The following is a 19,210-nucleotide window of genomic DNA, read 5'->3' on the forward strand; positions in this document are numbered from 1 at the left end:
TGAGGGATCTAGGTTGCTTGCTCCTTATGAGAATCTAATGCCTGATGATCTGTCACTGTCTCCCATCTCATCTAATTGCAAGAAAACAAGCTCAGGGCCCCCACTGGTTGTACATTATGGTGAGTTGTATAATTATTTTGTTATATATTACAACATAATAATAATAGAGAGCACAATAAATGTAATGTACTTGAATCATCCTAAGACCATTCCCTCCCCTTTGTCCATGGAAAAATTGTCTTTCATGAAACGGGTTCCTGATGCCAAAAAGGTTGGGGATGGCTACTCTTAAGAGATTAATTCACTTGGAAATGGCAGAACTGATATTTGAACCCCAGTGTATCTAAAGAGCCCTCATTTCTACCTCACTATGCTCCCTCTAAGAAAACCAGTGTGCATACCTAGGCAACAAACCTGCATGTTCTGCACATGTATCCCAGAACTTAAAGTATAATTAAAAAAAAAAAATTCAATTTACCATAAAAAAAAGAGAAAACCAGTCAGCAGACTGAGAGATACTGAAGTGAAGAGGTGCTTTAAAAAAAAATTAGTTGGGTAATAAAACTTAAAAAAAAATTTCTGGTCAGGTGTGGTGGCTCATGCCTGTAATCCCAGCATTTTGGGAGGCCGAGGCGGGCAGATCACCTGGGGTCAGGAGTTCAAGACCAGCCTGGCCAACATGGTGAAACCCCGTCTCTACTACAAATACAAAAATTAGCCGGGCATGGTGGCAGGTGCCTGTAATCCCAGCTACTCAGGAGGCTGAGGCAGGAGAATCATTTGAACCTGGGAGGTGGAGGTTGCAATGAGCCAAGATCATGCCACTGCACTCCAGCCTGGGAGACAAGAGCAAGACTTTGTCTCAAAAAAAAATTTCTGCAGAGTCCGGGCACAGTGGCTTACACCTGTAATTGTAGCACTTTGGTAGGCTGACACAGGCGATCACTTGAGGCCAAGAGTTCCAGACCAGCCTGGCCCACATGGCAAAACACTCTCTCTACAAAAAATACAAAAATTAGCTGGGTGCAGTGCCACGTGCCTGTAGTCCCAGCTACTTGGGAGGCTGAGGCAGGAGAATTGCTTGAACCTGGGAGGTAAAGGTTGCTTGAACCCAAGAGGTGAAGGTTAACTGCAGCGTGGGTGACAGAGTGAGACTCAGTTTCCTCAGAGCTAAACACAATAAAATGAATACTTTTGACAAGCCATTGATAAAGACAGCAGAGTGTAAAGGGTGACCATAGCATTGAGAGGATGATGTGTCTTTCATGTATTTCCTTGATCGTATCCATGATTCCTTGTGGTACTGATAAAGCCAACACATACAGCCTAGTAGAAATAAGCTTGGCCAGGTGCGTTGGCTGACGCCTGTAATCCCAGCACTTTGGGATGCCAGGACAGCAGAGGTGGTACCACTGTACTCCAGGCTGGACGACAGAGCGAGACCCCGTCTCAAAAGAAGGAAAAAAAAAAAAAAGAAAAGAAATGAGCTGAGGTGAGAATGTTACTCAAGTCAAACCAAAGAAAATATCAATCATTAACTCAGTTTTCCTGGAGGATATATAAAGAGTGAAATCTGAACTTTTTTTTTTTTGGAGTCGGGGTCTAGCTAGCACTGTCACCCAGGCTGGAGTGCAGTGGTGCAGTCTCCACTCACTGCAGCCTCAACCTCCCAAGCGGCAGCGATCCTCCCACCTCACCCTCCCATGTTGCTAGGACTACAGGCTTGAGCCACCATGCCTGGCTAACTTCTTTTTTTGCAGAGGTGGGATCTATGTTGCCCACGTTGGTCTTGAACTGGGCTCAAGCAGTCCTCTTGCCTCGGTCTCTCAAAGTGCTGGGATTACAGGCATGAGCCACCATGCCTGGCCTGAACATATTTGTTGAGGGAAAAGCTGTGCAAAATTGATCTGCAAAGTCCTTAATATGTTTTGCTTTAAAAATACATTTTACTGGCCGGCCATGGTGGCTCACGCCTGTAATCCCAGCACTTTTGGAGGCTGAGGCGGGCAGATCACGAGGTCAAGAGGTCAAGACCATCCTGGCCAACATGGTGAAACCCTGTCTCTACTAAAAATACAAAAAATTAGCTGGGTGTGGTGGCATTCACCTGTAGTCCCAGCTACTCGGGAGGCTGAGGCAGGAGAATTGCTTGAACTTGAGGCAGAGGTTGCAGTGAGCCGAGATTGTGCCACTGCACTTCAGCCTGGTCACAGAGTGGGACTCCCTCTAAAAAACAAAACAAAACAAAAAAAAAACCTTTTACTGGCTGGGTGTGGTGGCTCATGCCTATAATCCCAACATTTTGGGAGGCCGAGGCTGGTGAATCACTTGAGGTCAGGAGTTCAAGACCAGCCTGGCCAACATGGTGAAACCCCATCTCTACTAAAAATACAGTAATTAGCTGGACGTGGTGGTGCATGCCTGTAATCCCAGCTACTTGGGAGGCTGAAGCAAGAGAGTTGCTGGAACCTGGGAGGCGGAGGTTGCAGTGAGCTGAGATCATCCCATTGCACTCCAGCCCGGGCAACAGAGCAAGATCCTGTCTCAAAAAAAAAAAAAGGATGGATGGTTGGTTGCAGGAAAAAGAAAAATTGCACAGATATACACAAACACTGATATGGAACGATCTCCAAGATCTGTCATTAAGAGAAAACTAATGTGCAGAATAGTTTTTATGGCTAGTGTACTAGTGTTAGCATTTGTATGTAAAAAGAGGAGAAACTCTGTATACGTGTTATATACCCATACTGTTCCTGAAAGTTTTCTTTTTCCTTCTTTCTTTTTTTTTTTTTCAATAGATATGGGGTTTCGCCATGTTGCCCAGGCTGGTCTAGAACACGTGAACTCAAGCAATCCACCTGCCTTGTCCTCCCAAAGTGCTCGGATTATAGGCATGAGCCACCATGCCTGGCCTTTTCGTTTTTTAATATCCTTCTCTGTTGCTGAATTTTTTTTTTTTCACCATATGAACATTACCTTTTTAAAAAGAGTAATTGTGAGCTGGGCGCGATGGCTTATGCCTGTAATCCTAGCACTTTGGGAGGCTGAGGCGGGTGGATCACCTTGTCAGGAGTTCGAGACCAGCCTGCCCAACATGACAAAACCCAGTTGCTACTAAAAATACAAAAAAAATTAGTTGGGTGAGGTGGCACACACCTATAATCCCAGCTACTTGGGAGGCTGAGACAGGAGAATCACTTGAACCCAGGAGGTGAAGGTTGCAGTGGCAGGGAGCTGAGATCGCGCCACTGCACTCCAGCTCTTTGAGACAGAGCAAGACTCCATCTCAAAAAAAAAAAAAAAAAAGCAGTTGTGATAAAAACACACATAAAGTTTACCATCTTAACCATTTTTAAGTGTATGAGAAATTGTAAAAAACAAACATAAAATTTGCCATTTTAACCATTTTTAAGTCTTTACGTTTTAGTAGTCTTAGGTATATTCACATTTTGTGCAACAGATCTCCAGAACTTCTTCATCTTGCAAAACTGAAACTCTGTACCCATTAAACAACAACTCTACTTGCCCTACCCCTCCTTTCTCTCTGGTACCACCATTCTACTTTCTGTTTCTATGAATTTGAATACTTCACTACCTCATATAAATAGAGTCATACAGTATTTTTGTGTGTGTGATGGGCTTATTTTACTTAGCATAGTGTGTTAGGGTTCATCCATGTTGTAGCATGTGATAGGATTTTTTTCCAGTTTAAGGCCGAATAATATTCCGTTTTATGTATGCATCATAGTTTAGCCATTCTTCATCAATACGTTGCCTTTTTTTTTTTTTTTTTTTTTTGAGGCGGAGTCTGGCTCTGTTGCCTGGACTGGAGTGCAGTGGCCGGATCTCAGCTCACTGCAAGCTCCGCCTCCCGGGTTCACGCCATTCTCCTGCCTCAGCCTCCGGAGTAGCTGGGACTACAGGCGCCCGCCACCTTGCCCGGCTAGTTTTTTGTATTTTAGTAGAGACGGGGTTTCACCGTGTTAGCCAGGATGGTCTCGATCTCCTGACCTCGTGATCCACCCGTCTCGGCCTCCCAAAGTGCTGGGATTATAGGCTTGAGCCACCGCGCCCGGCCAATACATTGCCTTTTTAAATATTTTAATTTTTAATTTTTAATTTTTTTGTAGAGACAGAGTCTTCTTGCTATGTTGCCCAGGCTGGTCTTGAACCCCTCGCCTCAAGCAGTCCTTCCATCTTGGCCTCCCAAGTGTCAGGATTATAGGCATGTGCTATCACACCCAACTTGATACATTGCCTTTATAAAATTTTTTTTCTTTTTTTTTTTGAGATGGAGTCTTGCTCTGTCACCCAGGCTGGAGTGCAGTGGCGCGATCTCCACTCACTGCAAGCTCTGCTTCCCAGGTTCACACCATTCTCCTGCCTCAGCCTCCCATGTAGCTGGGACTATAGGCGCGCGCCACCGCGCCCGGCTCATTGTTTTTAAATGTAGTTTTAGTAAAGATGGGGTTTCACTGTGTTAGCCAGGATGGTCTCAATCTCCTGACCTCGGGATCCGCCCGTCTCGGCCTCCCAAAGTGCTGGGATTACAGGCATGAGCCACCGCACCCAGCCAAAATGTTTTTCTTTATTCTAAAAAACAAAAAAAACAAAACTGGATACATGTGCAGAACGTGCAGGTTTGTTACATAGGTGTATGTGTGCCATGGTGGTTTGCTGCACCTATTGACCTGTCCTCTAAGTTCCCTCCCCTCACCCCCCACCTCCCACCCCCCAAGAGCCCTGGTGTGTGTTATTCCCCTCTCTGTGTCCATGTGTTCTCAATGTTCAGCTCCCACTTATGAGTGAGAACATGTGGTGTTTGGTATTATGTTCTTGTGTTAGTTTGCTGAGGATGATGACTTCCAGCTTCATCCATGCCCCTGCAAAGGACATGATCTCATTCCTTTTTATGACTGCATAGTATTCCATGGTGTATATGTACCATATTTTCTTTATCCAGTCTATCATTGATGGGTATTTGTGTTGGTTCCATGTCTTTGCTATTGTAAATAGTGCTGCAATAAACATACGTGTGCATGTGTCTTTTTCTTTTTTTTGAGACGGTGTCTTGCTCTGTTGCCCAGTGGCATTCAGAGTTCAGTGGTGCAATCTCTGCTCACTGCAATCTCTGCCTCCCAGGTTCCAGTGATTCTGCCTCAGCCTCCTGAGTAGTTGGAATTACAGGCGTACGCCACCATGCCTGGCTAATTTTCATATTTTTAATAGAGACAGGGTTTCACCATGTTGGCCAGGCTGGTCTCAAACTCCTGACCTCAGGTGATCCACCTGTCTCGGCCTCCCAAAGTGCTGGGATTATAGGCGTGAGCCACCTGGCCTGTCCTGAATACTTTTTAAAACTACTTTGCTTCACCTTATAAATGTGATCCTGAAAAGCTGGGTATAAACATTGTATGTATATGTATGTATGTATGATACAGGGATAGTTTGAGGGGTGGTTAAATCATATCTTAGTTAATTTTACAGCAAAGAGGAGACTCCTTTTTGCCTTGTGAATGATCCCCAACTTTATGTCTCAGATGTTTGTATTGGAGATTTTTCTTGAAGTAAAATATCACTGTACTAGGAATGGAACCAAAAAGGGGAGATGTGGTTATTTGAAATTGAAGATAGATATATATACCAGGACATCCCACCATTTGTCTTACTTTACATACTTTTCCATTTGTTTTACCAGCATCTCTTTTTTCCTGTTCCATGCACTAGAAATCCTGGAGCCCTCTTATTTTTTTTATTTATTTTTTTGAGACGACGTCTCACTCTGTCACCCAGGCTGTAGTGCAGTGGCACGATATCAGCTCACTGCAACCTCCACCTCCCAGGTTCAAGCGATTCTCCTGCCTCAGCCTCCTGAGTAGCTGGGATTACAGGTGCCTGCCACCACGCCTGGCTAATTTTTGTATATTTAGTAGAGATGAGGTTTCACCATTTTGGCCAGGGTGATCTTGAACTCCTGACCTTGTGATCCAGCCGCCTCAGCTTCCCAAAGTGCTGGGATTACAGGCATGAGCCACTGTGCCCGGTGAGTCCTCTTATTTTTATAACATGCTTCCTATGTGTTGATTTTGTTTTTCCTAATGGAGTAAATTTTTGAAGGCAGGAGGCATCTCTTATATCCTGTAGTGATGAGCATAATATGAGTTGTTCAATAAATACGTATTTGGCAAAGATGGAAGTGGAGAGAGAAAGAGGTTCCTCTGCTGAAGAAGTGTGATTACTTTTGGTTTTTTCTACCTCATGTGGTACCCATTTCTAGCAGGGAATTTATTCCACTTGCAGACCAAGTGTGTTGGGGACTTGAGATGTGTACATGAGTGTTTGTGATGTTTCTGCTGAAAGCGCAGGTAAGAGAGCTGAAGCCAGATTGGAGCCTGAAGAATCTGACTTGATAGTATGTACACTTCTGTGATAACCCTGAGGAGAGAATCTCAGGTTTCTATCCTCTGCTTAACATCAAGCCTGAATATTTAACTATCAGCAGGGCAGCTGGACCTGAATGTGCTTTTGGCGTCTTAAATTCAGTAGCACATAGTAGGAATATTTGATAAAAGTGATTTTGCTTTTTTTGTCAGTAGTATATGAAAGCACTTAACACAGTGCCTGACTTATAGTTGGTGTCCAAAAGGTGACAGAGAGTATGTGAGAAATGTTTTGAAGTAGTTGAGTCTCTCCCTGAGTGCCCTGCCTCCACTCATGTGCCTATACCCCCCACCCCAGGCTAAAGATACAGGCAACAACAATGTGGATTTCACCTTTGGGAAGTTTCCAGTTCCTTGTTTGTGGCTTTATGGTCAAACAAGAAGTGTAGTCTGCTCCTACATATCTAAGAGCAGATAGATCTGAACCCTGGCTACCCTCACCCGAGACTGGAAATGTTTGCATCAAACTAACATGTCTGGTCACTCTAGGCAGCTTTCTTGGTAGGGACTTAGTCTCTTACTGGGGAAATCTGTGAATCTCTGGGGTAACTGGGCAAGGCGGTGGATATGGGGGCGTTGAGCATGAGTTAACTTAGCCAGGATAGCTTATGAGTACAGGCATGGATGAGAGGACAGGGTAGGGGCCAAAAACGGTTTGACTCTGTCATTTCTGCTCATAGAAAGATACAGGCCTTGTGTACCAAAGGTAGAGCTCTGGCCTCCTGTGGCCTGTCACCTCCATATGATGAGCCAGGATTGCTCCCATCTGTCCCTGCAGGGCATCTTGGGTTTAGTAGGGAGGGGATAAAATAGGGAGTCTGAGTCAGGTAGCCTTGCTTCAAATCCTGCAGGTGTGCAGGGAGGAGTTGTGCTTCCCAGGACCTGTTTCCTATGTGTTGAAATAAGAGGAATCCCATCCAGATTCTGTAGAGGTTTCCTTCCATCCTTTTATGTACCTTTTCACACTGTCACTGGCTTGGCTTCTGGGAAGAAGAGAGAAAGGATGAGAGAAATAAAGAACTTGAGGAGGTGTGTAGATTTGCTGTCCTTAAATTCTTTTTTTTTTTTTCTTCCAGATTGCCCTGGAACAAACGTTTATTTTTTGTGTTTTGTTGTTTTCTTTTTTTGGGGGGGAGGGGGGAAGGGAGGGTTCACAAGGGCCAAGTTTTGGTTTTTATTGTTTTTTTGGGACAGGGTCTGGCTCTTTCACACAGGCTGGAGTGCAGGGGTATGCTCACAGCTCACTGCAGCCTTGGACTCCTGGGCTCAAATGATCCTGCTGCTTGGCTTCCTAAAGTGCTGGGATTATGCTGTCCTTAAATTCTTTCTGGAGCAAGGTATCGGTATTGGGAGGAGGATCAGTGAATGGGTGTGTGAACAAACATACTGCTTATCCTGTTGCCTGGCACTCAGCCTGGACCCTTACTCAGTATTAATCTTGTTAGATGTTGGTCCACTCTCCCAGTTGGAATATGAGCATATATATACGTGTAATTTTATATCAGTGGAGTCATGCCTTGTTACTGTTTTATCATCTTTTTTCACTTGATTTCACTTGATTGAGGACATTTTCATGTCAATAAATACAGAATAAAGGGCTGAATTATAGTTCAGTGAGTGGATATATCATACTGCTATTCTCTAATATTTAATCCATTTATTTTATCTGTTATCAATGGGGTCGTCTTTGACTCCCTTAACAAGATAACAATCCCCCTTTCTTCCCTATCTCTTCCCTTCTGTATTTTTCTCTATAGCATTTAGCATCACCTGATATATACTCTTCTCATTTATTTGCTTATTGCCTAACTTCCCTCCATTAGAATATAAGCTCCATGAAGATGGGGATTTTTCTTTTAAAGATTGTTTTATTATGCTAGAATCAGGCAGCATCCCATTCTGTATCATAGAATGAGTGTTTCTCCCCCTTTTTTTGGAGACAGGGTCTCGCTCCGTCACCCACGCTAGAGTGCAGTGGCATGATCTCGACTCAGTGCAACTTCCATCTCCTGAGCTTAAGTGATCCTCTTACCTCAGCCTCTCAAGTAATTGGGACTACAGGCATGTGCTGCTTCACCCAGCTATTTTAAAAAATGTTTTCTAACGATAGGGGTCTCACTGTGTTGCCCAGGCTGGTCTCAAACTCCTAGGTTCAGGCAATCCTCCCTTCTCAGCCTCTCAAAGTGCTGGGATTACAGGCGTCAACCATCATGCCTGGCCCTTTTTTCTTTTATCCATGCTCTGTACCTGGTATTGAGAACAGTTCCTGGTACATCATTGATGCTCAATAAATATTTGTTGAGTGAATGAATTTGTTGGACATTTGGTATACTTACTGGCTTTTTATTTGCAATATTTTGATTATTGTGAGCATTCTGTGGTAAACACTTGATACATACATCTTTGCATGCTTGTGCACTATCTCTTCAGGATAAATTCCAAGAAATTCACCTGCCGAGTTAAAAGGTATGCATATTTAAAATGTCAAGTCATGGAGCCAAACTACCCTTAAGAATGTAAACTTACATTAGCAGCACATGAGATTGCCTGTTTTCCCATGCTTTTGATAACGTTGGGTGTTGTATTTTTTGTCTTCTTCATCTAACAGGTGAGACATGGTCTTGTAACACAGTGGTTAAGAATGTGACTTTGGAGCCAGCCTGCTAAGGGATGAATTCTGACTCAGCCATTTACTAACTGGGTGACCTTAGGTAAGTCATTTACCTTCTCTGTCCTTCAATTTCATTGTGGTAAAGTAGGCATAATGATAACACCTATTTTATAGGGTTATTGTGAGGCAATGATAGCACTTATTTTATAGGGTTATTGTGAGGAATAAATCCAAGTAAAATGCTTAGAATAAATAGTAACTGAAACATAGCACTCATTAAGTATGATTTAATTTTCATTTATTTGAATATTAAAGGTTGAATTTTCAGATGTATTTTGGACCTTTCTGTTTTTTCTTTAAATCAGTTATTCATGACTTTTGAATTTTTTTTTTTTCTCTCTTAGAGACAGGGTCTTGGTTTGTTGTCTAGGCTGGAGTGCAGTGGTGCAATCATAGCTCACTGTAGCCTTGAACTCCTGGGCTCAAGAGATCCTCCTGCCTCAGCCTCGTGAGTAGCTGGGACTACAGGTGCCTGCTGCCACACCCAGCTAATTTTTTATTTTTTTTAGAGATGGGTTCTTGCAGCCCAGACTGATCTTGAACTTTAGACTGAAGTGCTCCTCCCGCCTTGGCCTCCCAAAGCATTGGGGGTTACAGGTGTGAAGCATTGCACCTTGCCTGCACATTTTTTCCAATATTTTTTTTTTATTTGTAAGACTTAACTTGTCAACTATCATATATAATACAGAATTGTTCCCATTTTGTCATTTCCTTTCACCTTTGTTTATGCAGCTTTTTTTCTGTATGCAAATTTTACGTTTTTAGGTAGTCAGAAAATCTCTTCCCTTATAATTTTTTCTGCTACTAGACTAATGTTTAGAAAAGCATGCTTCCCCACCTCAAAATTATAAAATAGTTACTTGTTCTTTTTGAGTACTGTGTGTGTTTAAGTCTTTTATCTTTAAATTTAAATCTTTGATCCATCTGGTATTTATTTAAATATGAAGAGAGTGGTTGGGATCTGGCTGTATTTCTTTTTTCTTTTCTTTTTTTTTGACGAAATCTCACTCACTGTTGCCTAGGCTGGAGTGCAATGACGTGTTCTCAGCTCACCACCTCTGCTTCCCGGGTTCAAGCGATTCTCCTGCCTCAGCCTTCCAAGTACCTGGGACTACAGGCACATGCCACCATTCCAGGCTAACTTTTGTATTTTTAGTAGAGACTGGGTTTCACTATGTTGGCCAGGCTGGTCTCGAACTTCTGACCTTCTGATCTGCCCGCCTTGGCCTCCGAAAGTGCTGGGATTACAGGCGTGAGCCACCGCGCCCCGCCTTGTATTTTTTTTCAGTTGGGTAGCTGTCCCAAATTCATTCATTAAAGAAGGAGAAGCAAGAGCAGTAGCCTTTAATCTGTTCTTCTCTTCCCTAATTTGAAAGTGGCTTGTTATTTTGAATATCACATCCTCAGAAATAGCAAATCTCCATCTCAGAGAATGGATTTAATGTTTGGATACAGCCAAAGGTCATTTCATTACCAAACCATGGGGTGAATATACCATGTAAAACAGTTTGGGATCAGAACTCACAGTCTGAATTGTAAGTGACGAGACTGCTATCTCTCTGCTGCAGCTTCTTGGCTGGCTCTGAAGGCTCTTCCAAGGCAGATCTTAACAAGGGGACTGCTTTGAAGGGCCATTGTTCATTTGGAATGATAAAGTCTATGTTGTTCAAAAAACAAGTGCTTGTAGCGGGTATTTTTTTCACTCCAACCTGAGAATATTGCTAGGATATTGATAAGGGGTACTGAATGGTAATAAACACGTGCTCTAGCTCTGCCCTAATCGGCTTATTTCAGAACTCTAGTTTCATTTAGTTTCTTGCCTCTGACTCAAAATGGAGGGAGGGTGATTCTTAACATAACAGAACACACCCACATACCCTTTTGGCAACAGCTACCTGCCAGAGATGTTGAAGAAGAGTAGCCAACCTTTACACAGCACATATTGTGTGCCAGTCATGGTCCTAAGTATAATACCTTACATGTATAAACTTCTTATAAGGTTGGTGCTCTGTACCGAATTGAATAGTATCCCCCAAAATTCATGTTGCTCCAGAACCTATGAATGTGATCTTACTTAGAAATATGGTCCTTGCACATATAATCAAGTTGAGATGAAGTTTAACTGGAAAGTCCTAGTCTAGTGACTGGTGTTGTCATAAGAAGAGAGAGACACAGAGGGAAGATGGCCACATGAAGATGGAGGCAGAGATTGCAGTTATGTTGCTGCCAACTAAGGAATGGCTGCGGCCCTCCAAGGATTGCCAGCGACCACCAGAAACTAGAAGAGACAAGGAAGGATTCTTCCCTAGGGCCTTCAGAAGGAGCATGGCCCTACTGACACCTGGATTTCAGACTTGTAGCTTCCTGAACTGTGAGAGAATAAATTTCTGTTGTTTTAAGCCATGTAGTTTGTGGTAATTTTGTTATGGCAGTCCTAGGTAATTAATGTACACTGTTACCATCTTCATTTTCAGATAGAGGAAACTGAGGCCCAGAGAAGTCAAATACTTTGAGATCTCTGTAGGCCCCTACTGTGCTGGCTGTGCATAGATTCTGTACCTCCTGCTGTTGCTGTTGTTGGCTCTCCACCTTTACCATGGCCATCACCTTCTGACCGTGCTGTAGCTGAGCTGCCGGAATGACTCGTTTTTCTTTTTCCTTTTTTTTTTTGAGACAGAGTTTCGCACTGTCACCCAGGCTGGAGTGCAGTGGCACTATCTCAGCTCACTGCAACCTCTGCCTCCTGGGTTCACGCCATTCTCCTGCCTCGGCCTCCCGATGGGACTACAGGCGCCTGCCACCACGCCCGGCTTTTTTAGTGGAGATGGGGTTTCAACGTGTTAGCCAGGGTGGTCTCAATCTCCTGACTTCGTGATCCGCCCACCTCGGCCTCCCAAAGTGCTGGGATTACAGGGGTGAGCAACCCTGCTCGGCCCCCTTTTTTTTTTTGGAGATAGAGTCTCGTTCTGTCACCAGGCTGGAGTGCTGTGGTGCAATCTCGGCTCACTGCAACCTCCGCCTCCCGGGTTTAAGCAATTCTCCTGCCTCAGCCTCTTGAGTAGCTGGGATTACAGGCACACGCTGCCACGCCCACGTAAGTTTTGTATTTTTAGTAGAGATGGCATTTCACTGTATTGGCCAGGATGGTCTCGATCTCTTGACCTTGTGATCCACCTGCCTCGGCCTCCCAAAGTGCTGGGATTACAGGCATGAGCCACCACACCTGGCCCGTGACTCATTTTTCTAACACATCAGGCCATAGCCTTTCTTCATGTCTTGCCTGCTTCATACTGTAAATCAGAAACTCCTCTCAGGAGGCTTCTGACTGTAGCCTGACCATCTCACCCGATCTCTTCTTCGATCCCTCTTCCCCGCTCCCTTTTATTTTCCCTTTCCTATTCTGTCTTTATTTTTACTTTTCGTGCAGTGTCAGAGAAGTGTAGTGACAATGTCCAGGGAGGATCCCCCAGTTGCCTCTGGCAGTTGGTTTTATACTTCCCACTTCTGGCGTGGTATACCTTCTAGAATTTCTGTCAGTAGACAGTTCAAATCTTGTGTTTTTCTTTGGAGCTTTCAAGATCTTGCACATAGCTTATAGTTACATGGCTGTGAACAGAGAAGGGGCAGTTTCATGGTGGCATTGGCTGTGAGGGCACTTACATTGATGAATTCAACCCACCACAGTGGCTGTCTCCCCTGTCAAAGTGAGTGAGGGGATGAGAGCATTTTCTGAACCAGCTCATCTCCCTGAATAGCTTCTTGCCTGCCTCTGCGCTTTTCTGTTGGCATTTCATTGCTGGCTGTGGAATCTTGCCTCTTTTCCAATAAGACTTTTGGCTTTAGATTCTGTTCTTGTTCTTACCCACTCTCACTAAACTGAACTCCAGGAGCCCCACATCTCTTTTGTTTGCTGCTGCATCCCAGGACTGAGCAAAGGCCTGATACTTACTAATCCCTCAAGAAATATTTATTGAATGAAGAAATGAATATTCACCTGGAAAGTTCAAACTCTTGGTTTTCCTTTCTTGTTCCTAAAGTTAGAGGCCAGATTAAGAATTTGTTTAACAGTCTTAAGCAATAGAAAAATTATGATGTCCCTCATACTTTCATCCCTCAGTATGTATTTTAAAAACTCTGTAAGTGCAAAATAAGTATAAAGAAACCTAGCAAAGTGTAAAGAAAATGCAGCAAAATTCTGATTTTTACCATGGTTACCACTTTGATAAATACAAAATAACTTAAAATATTTGTTGTTGTTGTACTTGTTTTGCCAGTTCCCTGAGCACATGCTGTTGAGTAATCCTGCCTGGACCAGTCCTTCTCTCACCCTAGACTTCACCTTCAGTTCCCCTTTGTACCACCTGCTGAAGCTGCCAGCCAGCCTTTTCCACCACCCTCCCTCCCCCAGGGGTGTTTGGCTTCTCAGACCCTAGCCTGAGCTAGTGCCCTTGGCTCACTAGGGTCTTGCCAGGAAAGTCAAAGGAGAACATACATACTGCCAAAGAGTACCTAATAATGAGAATTCCCATGCTGAATTGTGATTTATAGTCAGCATAGCACATGTGTCAGGTGATTATACTTAGGCTGATTTTACCCCGAATAATCTGCTTCTGTGATCCTGTATGTGGAAAACCTAGAAATTTCTCTGTGATCCTCCTTCCTGGATCTCTAAGAGACAAGTCAAGACATAGGTTCATTGTACCACCTGTATTAATCTGGGCCTTGTTGAGACCATTTAAAAAAGGTGCGATGCTAGAAGGTCCAGGCCTCCCACACACTGTTTCAAGGCTGTGACCATAGTCAAATCTTGTTGCTTGAGTCCAAAGAGTTTAAAATAGTGTTGGAAACCTCCTAGGGAAAACAAAAAAACAACAACACCATAACTTCCTGGGTAAGGAAGTGACGTGCTGACTAGAGCAGGAGGGGTAGCCAAGGCTCCAAGTTCTATTCTGGACCTGCTGTTGATTTGAGGTGTGACATTCAGCAATCTGAGCTGATGTTCTGTAGCTCGGATTGGTTTCTCATCTTCCACAGAGAGAGTGAAAAGAGGCTGTGCTTGCAGTGGAAAAGGTGAATACTGGTCTCTTGTCCTTTAGGAGAGCCTCACCATTACACATCCTGCCTCTCATTTGAATTTCCGGGCTTCTCTTTTAGAGTCTCGCTCTGTCGCCCAGCTTGGAGTGCAGTGTTGTAATCTTGGCTCACTGCAACCTCTGCCTCTGGGTTTAAGTGATTCTCTCACCTCAGCCTCCCAAGTAGCTGAAATTATAGGTGCGTGCCATCATGCCTGGCTAATTGTTTTTTTTAGTAGAGATGGGGTTTCACCATGTTGGCCAGGCTTGTCTCGAACTCCTGACCTCAATTGATCCACCTGCCTCGGCCTCCCAACCAGGCTTCTTTTTTAAATGCAGAAATATCCCCCAACCCAGAGTTAATATAGAAACCCAGCAATGTTGTTTATGTTTTACTTGAATTCATTTCATCAGAATTGCATTCCTTTTAACAGTGTGATTAGATCAGCTCTTATAGGGGATGGCAGGTTCAATAGGGTTTAGCAAAGAAAAGGAAGGTTTGTTTGGGGCACACACATTGACTTTGATAGCTTGAGGATACCAGGTACATGATAATTTAGATGGATAACAGAAACTTGTGTCCGTTGAGAGCCAGGCATGTATTAGATGCTTTCATATATAATTTAGTTGTAGTACAAACCAATAAAGTATTCCCATTTTTTGCACATGAGCAAGCTAAAAGTCAAAGAAGTTACATAGCTTGTCCAAGGTCACACAGCTAAATAAAAGGGCTGAGCTAGGATTTATTTCTCCTCAAGTCTGTACAACGCCAAAACCCATGCTGTTTTCACAGAGCTTTTCTGAAAGGGTGGGAGAAAGAAGGTTGATGAGATGCCATCTTTACCTACCTCGCGATTTTACTTGTTGGTACGTGTTTAGCTAGAACATTGTTTACAGAGTCCTAGATTCTATATATAGAGATGCTGCAACAACGTATGTGGGAAAGATACCAATTGGCTGTAGGTGAGGATTTCAAGAAGTCTTTGTTCTTCATCACAGTGTAGGCCACACGTGTCAAAACACCACTGGTAATTGGTTTACTACTAAAGTGGCTCTGTCCTATCATCTACATAAAATCTGTTGATGTGGCTCACAAAGTCAGCTGTGATGGGGCTAGAGGTGAGGGTGTGGTGTGTTATTGCATGTACTGGAGCTGGTGGCACCTGTTGTGTGACTATTAACATTGAATGATTAGTGAGTAAATAAGAGGTGTCTCGGCCAGGCGCCGTGGCTCACACCTGTAATCCCAGCACTTTGGGAGGCCGAGGCAGGCGGATTACCTGATGTCGGTACTTTGAGATGAGCCTGACCGACATGGAGAAACTCTGTCTCTACTAAAAATACAAAATTAGCTGGACGTGGTGGCTCATGTCTGTAATCCCAGCCACTTGGGAGGCTGTGGCAGGAGAATCGCCTGAACCTGGGAGGCAGTGGTTGCCATGAGCCGAGATTGTGTCATTGCACTCTAGCCTGGGCAACAAGAGTGAAACTCCATCTCAAAAAACAAACAAAAAATTATGTGTGTCTCTTTTTTTCTTTTCCAAGGGAGACCAGATAGCAGTGGGTGCTGGCACACATTCAGGGATCCTGGCCCCTGGGCTAGCAGAAGAGATGGCTTGAAGGTGTCAGGTGATGGAATACAAAGAGCTGGTCTGTGAAGTAGTATAATTTCAGGGCACCAAGAATGTGTCCTGCCCCTCAAAAACTTGCCCTAGCTGTTTGCTATTGTTTGGAATCCCACAGTTGAAATTTCTTTTTCCTGATTTAAATCTTTGAGACCCTGTTAAAAATGAAGAGACTCTAGGAAGGGTTTTGATTGTGAAACATCTTGGTCATGTTAAGTGGAAGTGTGAATGAGTTTATAAGATTGATTTCTGAGAACTAGACTGAGGAAGGGATAGAGAGGAGAAGGCACTGTGCTCCTAGTTGTAGGGACAGGAAGGAGACGCCAATGAGTTTGAGATAAAGGCCTTGAAGAGAGATGCTGGGTCCGTAAAGAAATACTTGGTTTCCTTCGCAGTTTTGTCTGAGAAAAAACAAGCAGCTGAGGATGGTTATTATGGAGGCCTGTGACCCCCAAACAGGGTGTGCTGGGTGGGTAGATTTCCCACCAGCATGTTCAGATGGAGGCACAGTGTTGTGTGGAGAGCAGCTGACAGCTAGAATGTAACCAGGAGTGCTGGACCTTTGGGTCTGTGGTTTACTGTGATGTCCTCAGACAAGACTGTCACAGATCTTAGAAGGGGGGAGGCACAGCTTCCGAGAAATGATGCAAAATGGTGGCGCAAAAGAGGCCACCAGTGGCAACAAGGGCAGGGCATTTCCTTCGTGGCTGGTGGTCACGGACAACTTCTGGTCTCAATTTCCCAATGAGCTATGCTAAGAGCTTTACCAGAAAGCAAAATAAGCCGTGCCAAAAGCAATGACAAAGCACTTGAGGTGTCCATGCAAAGGTACAGTTCCTCATGCACTAATTTTGTGGAGCCAAAGTAGCTGATCCAGAAGCTGTGAAGATAGTCCCTGTGATTAAGACATACAACTTTTTTTTTTTTTTTTTGAGACAGAGTCTCACTCTGCCGCCCAGGCTGGAGTGCAGTAGAGCGATCTTGGCTCACTGCAACTTCTGCCTCCTGGGTTCAAGTGATTCTCCTGCCTTAGCGTCCCAAGTAGCTGGGATTACAGGTGCGCACCACCACACCCAGGTAATTTTTGTATTTTTAGTAGAGATGGGGTTTCACCTTGTTGGCCAGGCTGGTCTTGAACTCCTGGCCTCAGGTGATACACCCACCTTGGCCTCCCAAAGAAGGCATACGACTTTATTGGCCTGAGTTCTGCCAAAGAGAGACCCTTCCTAGTTGACTTGGCATCGTCTTTCATTCACCAGTGCTCTCTGCCTTTATGATTAGAATTCTCACAGCATTTTCTCCCCTAAGGGCATATTTTGCAGAGGCAACTCAAATCTCAGTGCCTTTCTGAGCTCCTTACAATTGGGTTTATAGATGCCTCCACCCCGAGGTTCAATTTCACTGTCCATATTCCTATCCTAAGTCTAGAGCACTTTATTTTTGATCCAGACTTTTGGCTTTACTGAGGACTCTTGGGTTGTAGCTAATTTTTTTGAACACATTTCCCTAGTGGGCAGCCTAGGAATGGCCTCTCCTCCCTATCCCCCAAGTTTGGCAAGGTCTGTACCTCCTACCTTAATGGAATCAGCACTACTCGAGATTTCTGAACCTCCCACACCATTTCCTCTCCTCTCAACCCCTGCAGCCTCATACATGAGGTCTAGTGGAAAGCAGGATCTGCTGATCACTAGGATATTAGAACCAGTGTCTCCAGTAGGGAGGAACTCCTGGGCATGTGTTCTGTGCCCTGAATGACAGCTCTCTGCCTATCAGTTTCTGCTTTCCTGCCATCTCACCTTTATTTTGACTTTTACCTAGAAATACAAGCGTTGTCTTGTTTCTCTGCCTGGACTTCCTAACCCTGTCCAGGACTAAAGCCCTGCTGTCAGTCCCTCACCAGGGACTTTCCACCCTTCCCCTGGCCAGGTCACTTATCTGATACTAGAGCCTTTTCTTGCATCTAGGCTTTAGTAGGTAGAGTTCTGTCCATGCACAGATCTCCCTGTGTTGACCACCTTGAACTTTGCCACCTACTCTTTGGGCTAATTAGATGTCATGCCAGTCTGTCCCGCTGCCTTCTGGAACAAGGCTCTTAGCTTCGTTGAGCTCTTGCCCTGGATTTCATGTTAGTTGTCCAGCTGCCTCCACCTCAAAAAGAGCTTTTAATATGCATTGTAAAACTCCAAAAGGGAAGTAGAATATGTAACATTTTTCAAACGTATTTAACTAGAGATCCATTTTTTTTTTCCTGAAGGAATATTTATTAAAATCTTACAGAATATGTGTTTGGTGGAATACAGTTTTGGAAAGAGTGAATCTTTATTCCAAAGGAATGGATATCAAATAGAGTAATTCCAGATGAAGATAATGTTACTATTACCTTCATCTGAAATTCCAGATGAAGGTAATAATCACTATTTCCTGTGTGTCTGCAAAAGGATAGATAGCTCTAATCCACAGTGGAACTCTGAAATGGGGAGGAAGGAAGAATTCTGCATTCTTCAACTTTGAAAGCTCTTCTCCATCCCAGTGGAAACAGGAAGTGGTAAATGCTATGGTGCCATCATGGCCATGGCCATCACTGGCTTCTGGATATAAGATAGGAAGGCTTCTCTGAGGCTCTCTTCCCTAGGTTGGACCTCCGTCAGAATTTCTCTAGAGCACTTCTGAGCACACTTCCTTCTGCTCTGGGACTATATAGATCTCAGCATCAGTCTCAAGTCTTAATGCTAGTTCAGGATTTTGACGTTACACATGGGGATCAGTGCCAAATGGGAAGTAGCTCATTTTTATGGAATGGATATGACATAAATTTTCTACCTTCCCTATTAAATTTCTCTTCTATATCTTGTGGGCAGTCTAGACTATAATATTTTTTTCAATCCTTGAATGGAGATAAGCTCATGCTCTGTGGGCAGGGTGGTGTTACAGGTGGGTTGCCATTTAAATCTGACTGGGTGGGTGACCAAGTACCAGGAATTGAAGCTGGCATAGCTAGTAACCAAAGAGCAAGCCAGTTACTTCCCCTGCATGCCATTCCCAACCAGCACAGCTAGGGAAAGATCACCTGAAAGAAATCTCTAAGACTTCTGGTGAAGAAATTACTGGGTCCTGCCGGGCACGGTGGCTCAAGCCTGTAATCCCAGCACTTTGGGAGGCCGAGATGGGCCGATCACAAGGTCAGGAGATTGAGACCATCCTGGCTAACCGGTGAAACCCCGTGTCTACTAAAAAATACAAAAAAAACTAGCCGGGCGAGGTGGCAGGCGCCTGTAGTCCCAGCTACTCGGGAGGCTGAGGCAGGAGAATGGCGTAAACCCGAAAGGCGGAGCTTGCAGTGAGCTGAGATCCGGCCACCGTACTCCAGCCTGGGCGACAGAGCGAGACTCCGTCTCTTAAAAA

At 44.2% G+C, this 19,210-nt stretch overlaps 1 long non-coding RNA gene across 14 annotated transcripts in view; it reads left to right on the forward strand.

The window, feature by feature from the left end:
* LOC108516350 (uncharacterized) overlaps positions 1-19,210 on the forward strand; it is a 111,820-nt gene that overhangs the window by 31,919 nt on the left and 60,691 nt on the right. For 10 of the 14 annotated variants that reach the window (XR_001881783.1, XR_001881781.1, XR_001881794.1 and 7 more), the window contains 2 exons: positions 9,049-9,151; positions 10,134-10,176. This is a non-coding gene — a long non-coding RNA (uncharacterized LOC108516350). Of the gene's footprint in view, positions 1-9,048; positions 9,152-9,481; positions 9,494-10,133; positions 10,177-15,728; positions 15,766-19,210 lie in introns of those variants that run through there. The other 4 variants (XR_001881788.1, XR_001881787.1, XR_001881789.1 and 1 more) reach the window with 3 other exon arrangements.

Source organism: Rhinopithecus bieti, unplaced genomic scaffold, assembly GCF_001698545.2.
Source record: "Rhinopithecus bieti isolate Rb0 unplaced genomic scaffold, ASM169854v2 scaffold_36315, whole genome shotgun sequence".
In the NCBI taxonomy this organism is placed as follows: domain Eukaryota; kingdom Metazoa; phylum Chordata; class Mammalia; order Primates; family Cercopithecidae; genus Rhinopithecus; species Rhinopithecus bieti.